Source organism: Acinonyx jubatus, chromosome F2 (assembly GCF_027475565.1).
Source record: "Acinonyx jubatus isolate Ajub_Pintada_27869175 chromosome F2, VMU_Ajub_asm_v1.0, whole genome shotgun sequence".
Taxonomy (NCBI): Eukaryota; Metazoa; Chordata; class Mammalia; order Carnivora; family Felidae; genus Acinonyx; species Acinonyx jubatus.
The window spans coordinates 41,267,297-41,272,640 of record NC_069394.1 but is presented as its reverse complement, the minus strand read 5'-3'; positions in this window follow the sequence as shown (position 1 = coordinate 41,272,640).

The window sequence follows — 5,344 nt, the reverse complement described above, 5'->3', positions numbered from 1 at the left end:
ACTGGTTCTGCTTCTTTCTACCCCGACTTCACTCAGTTCCCACCCCCACAACACCCCACAACCCCCCCCCCCCCCCCCCCCCGCGTAAGTCTCCCACACGTTGTAAACCCACCAGGATGGGTCTGCAGTGGTAGCTCCTCTCTGCCAACTCCCCTTGTTCACAGTGCGCTGGAGATTCTGGCTCTACTACTCACACAGTGACCTAAGGCGTTGGCTTCAGAAATCGGGCATAAGGTTATTTTCAGCCAAACTACCTTCCTAAAGATCCCTCTGAAATTCCCTTCCGGTGCCACTTTATTTAGAAGAAATGTACATAGGTTATCAACTATTTAGGAGAGAAAGGAAGGGGGAGTTGTCAATATTCTTACTTTTCATATTTGATAACAGAATTTTTCCCTCTACAATTTATATCTCCAACCATCCTCTTAAACCTCAGAGCTTTAGTGCTTTTTTCCTGGATGGAAGCGGTCGTTCTCAGAAAGTTCCAGCATGGCCGTGCCCCACTTGCTCCCTCAAACCCCGGTGGTACCCTTCCATGGGAAAAGTGGGATGTGGCACAACCGGCAATGGGCACCTGTCTTCCAAGCTGGTGGTAGTTCCTATCTTGGGGGTGGGGCAAGGTTAGTCAGCTCACAGCCTGGGGATCATTTGTGCTTGTTGAGTTCAGTGTGGGGTCAGCTGGGCTCAGAATAAGCTTCTCTATCGTGTGTGCTTTTTGTGAAAATATTTTGAAAAATATTCTTCTTCTTTTTTAAAGTTTATTGATTTGCTTTTGAGAGGGAGAGAGAAAGCAGGGGAGGGGCAAAGAGAGAGGGAGAGAGAATCCCAAGCAGGCTTCATACTGTCAGCACAGAACTGGATGCAGGGCTCGAACCCACAAACCGTGAGATCATGACCTGAGCTGAAACCAAGAGTCAGACGCTTAACTGACTGAGCCACCTAGGTGCCCTGAAAAATACTATTCTTCTTCTTCTTCTTTTTTTTAATGTTTTATTTTATTTTTGTGTGTGTGAGAGAGAGAATACGAGCAGGGAGGGGCAGAGAGAGAGGGAGACACAGAATCTGAAGCACAGAGCCCGACGTGGAGCTTGCACTCACAAACCATGAGATCATGACCTGAGCCGAAGTGGGACACTCAACCAACTCAGCCACCCAGGCACCCCTGAAAAATACTATTCTTAATTAACTTCACAATAGTGAGGACTGTGTTTTGTGTTTAAATACTGGCCGCCACTTATTATACTATTGTGCAGTTTACTGTACTTTCCTACTGGTTGGGCAAATATCTGCCTCCCTGGTCCCCCCGACGATGGGCTCTTCCCAGCCCTTCCTCTGGGATGTCTTCCCCTACCTCCTGTGTCCCGGGCACAGTGTGAGGGCTCCAGGACCTTGTGCCTCAACAGGTGTCACCTTCTGATTGGTGTGGGAAGCTCTTGTTAGGTATTTCAGATCACACACGAGTCTACCCACCGGGCCCCCCCTTTCCCAAATAACCCATTGTGGTGGGGGAGAACCTCCTGCACAGGAAGCAGCCCTCTCTGTATCACATTGGAGTTTTCCATCTAGAGGCCCCATCTCTAGAATTTCTCATTCCTCGCCTACTTAAGTAGCATGGTTGTACCCGATACTCAAGTGTTATGATGTTAATATCCTTCTTCTCCTGCTCTGCCTTTATCTCCTGTTCTACTGGTTTCTCTGGTTCTATGCTTCAACATCTCTTTCCTGGGAGACTTGACATTTCTACAGTGAACCTCTTATTCTTATCCCATCTCACCTTTCCCTTGTTAATTCCCCTGGGTGGTCTACTCTCCCTCCTTTTCCTCCTCTGCTGGCTTGAGACAAACTTGAATCACGGTCCTCTCGTTTCCTCTTAAGAGCAATCTTCTCCCACTTACTATTTCTTGCTGCTGCTCTTGTTTATTGCTTACTGTCATGAAAGTCATCTGTCCCATCCTCCCAACACCCACACCAAGCTGAGATCTATCTTCTATGTTTTCTCCTGGAAGCTTTTCCAGGAAAACTCCCCATTCTCTTACGTACCCCCCCTTCCTGAAATTCTTCCCTTCATTCTTTCGGACAAATGAAAATAACTCATTTGTTCCTCTTCCCCTTTCTTTCATATGCCCTTCAGTCAAGCCTGACTCTGCCCACCTCCTTCTAATTTTGTCATGCTCTTGAGCAATTTGCCTAACTGTATGTTAGCTGTAAACAACTGGTCTTGTTTATCTTTCATGCTTATACTTTCTCACTTACATCTAGACCAGTGTTCCCAACGTCACATTGCACCCAAGAGTTTTGAATCACACCTGTGTGTCTTCTACTGTGTCTAAATGGAATTATCTAGCATGTGGTTAACCTCAAATTCCTCTTTGACATAGTTTTTTTTTCAGTATATGAAACTTATTGTCAAATTGGTTTCCGTACAACATCCAGTGCTCATCCCAACAGGTGCCCTCCTCAATACCCATCACCCACCCTCCCTCCCTCCCACCCCCCATCAACCCTCAGTTTGGTCTCAGTTTTTAAGAGTCTCTTATGCTTTGGCTCTTTCCCACTCTCACCTCTTTTTTTTTTTTTTTTCCTTCCCCTCCCCCATGGGTTTCTGTTAAGTTTCTCAGGATCCACATAAGAGTGAAAACATATGGTATCTGTCTTTCTCTGTATGGCTTATTTCACTTAGCATCACACTCTCCAGTTCCATCTACGTTGCTACAAAGGGCCATATTTCATTCTTTCTCATTGCCACATAGTACTCCATTGTGTATATAAACCACAACTTCTTTATCCATTCGTCAGTTGATGGACATTTAGGGTCTTTCCATAATTTGGCTATTGTTGAGAGTGCTGCTATAAACATTGGGGTCCAAGTGCCCCTATGCATCAGTACTCCTGTATCCCTTGGGTAAATTCCTAGCAGTGCTACTGCTGGGTCATAGGGTAGGTCTATTTTAATTTTCTTTGACATAGTTTGATTCTGTACTAATCATCTCCAGGCTAGACCCCAAGCTTGGTCAAACACCTTTTATTAGGCTCATAAGGTCTTTTAAAGTAAAAAACTCTCCTACATCCATCCTTATGTGTAGAAATAATATCCAAAATACAACTGATCCTTGAACAACATGGGTTTGAATGCATGGGTCCACTTATATGTAAATTTTTTTCAATAAATATATGGGAAATGTTTTTGAAGATTTGTGAAAATTTAGAGAAAGTTACAAACTGTGTAGCCTAGAAATATCGAAGAAAATTAAGTATGTCATGATTGTATAAAATATGTATAGATTCTAGGCTGTTTTATCACTACCATAAAATATACACAAATGTCTTATAAAAATAAGTTAAAACTTATGAAAATTTATGCACACAAACACCGATTGTACATGTTGCTATTCGCAGTTGAGAAAATATAAACAAACGTAAAGATGTGGTATTAAATCATAATTGCATAAAATTACTGTGCTACTGCAATAATTTCATAGCCACCTCCAGTTGCTGCTGTTGCACTGAGCTCCAGTGTGAGTACCCGTTTAAAAAGTCATGTGATGCTGAAGAAGTTTCTTACCAGTGACTGTATCACTGTAAACACTGATCTCTCATGGTTCCCACATATTTTTCATCATGTGAGGACAGTACCATAAACCTGGAATAACATCCTGAGACCCATGTGAAGTGCCACTAGTGATGCTGCAAGTGCTCCCAAGAAGCAGAGAAAAGTTGTGACATTACAAGAGGAAGTTGAATTGCAAGGTACGTACCATAGACTAAGGTCTGCACCCTGCAGTTGCCCACCATCTCAAGATAAATGAATCCAGCATCAGGATCGTTGTAAAAAAAGAGAAGGAAATTCATGAAGTTGTTGCTGCAGCTATGCCAGCAGGTGCAAAAACCTTGCACTCTTCGCAAAATACTGTTTTATTTTATATATTGAAAATGCAGCTTTCATGTGGGTGCAGGATTGCTAGAAGAAAGGCACACCTATGGACTCTAACAGGATTCGAGAAAAAGCAAAGTCATTATACGACAACTTAAAGCAAAAGAAAGGTGGAAGATCTAAAGTTGGAGAATTTAGCAAAGTAAAGGATGGTTTGATAATTTTAGAAAGAGGTTTGGCTTAAGAAATGTCAAGATAACAGGAGAAGCAGTTTCTGATGACCGAGAGGCAACAGATGACATCCCAGACACCAATAAGAAAACTGTTGAGGACAAAAGACACATGAAAAGATGCTCAATATAACTAATCATCAGGGAAATGTAAATTAAAATCACTATTACCTTACACCTGTTGGAATGTCTAATATCAAAAAGACAAGAAATAACAAATGTTGGCGAGAATGTGGAGAAGGAACACTTGTGCACTGTTGGGAATGTAAATTGGGGCAGCCGCTGTGGACAACAGTAGGGAAATTCCTAAAAAGAAAATAAAAATAGAAATACCATATGATCCAGTAATTCCACTACTGGTATTTACCCAAAGAAAATGAAAACACTAACTCAAAAAGATAATGCACCTCTGTGTTTATTGCAGCATTATTTACAATAGCCAAGATATGGAAGCAACCTAAATGTTTACTGATAGTGAATGGATAAGGAGATGTGGCATATTATATATATATAACATATATTTATATTTATACATATAAATTTATTTATATATATTATATATATTTATATGTAAATATATATTTATATATAAATAAATACATATATAAAATAGAGTATAACTTGGTTATAGAAAAGAAAGAGATCTTGCCATTTTGAGAACATGGATGGACCTAGAGAGTATTATGCTAAGTGAAATATCTTAAATACCATATGATTTCACTTACAGGTAGAATCTAAAAACCAAACAAACATTTAAAAAAGCAGAAACAAGGGCGCCTGGGTGGCTCAGTCAGTTAAGCATCTGACTTCAGCTCAGGTCACGATCTCATGGTTTGTGAGTTTGAGCCCTGAGTTGGGCTCTGTACCGACAGCCCCTCTCTTTCTGTCCTTCCCCCACTCATGCTTGTGCTCTCTCTTTCTCTTAAAATGAGTAAATATTTAAAAAGGAAAAATATATAAACTTAAAAAGAAAAGAAAAGAAAAGAAAAGAAAAGAAAAGAAAAGAAAAGAAAAGAAAAGAAAAGAAAAGGGCGCCTGGGTGGCTCAGTCAGTTGAGCACCTGACTCTTTACTTCAGCTCAGGTCATGATCCCAGGGTTGTGGGATGGAGCCCTGCATCAGGCTCCATGCTGAGTGTGGAGCCTGCTTGGGATCCTCTCTCTCCCTCTGCCCCTCTACCCATACACCCCACCCCTCCCTGCTCTCTATGTAAAATAAAATAAAATAAACAAAACAAAAAAGAA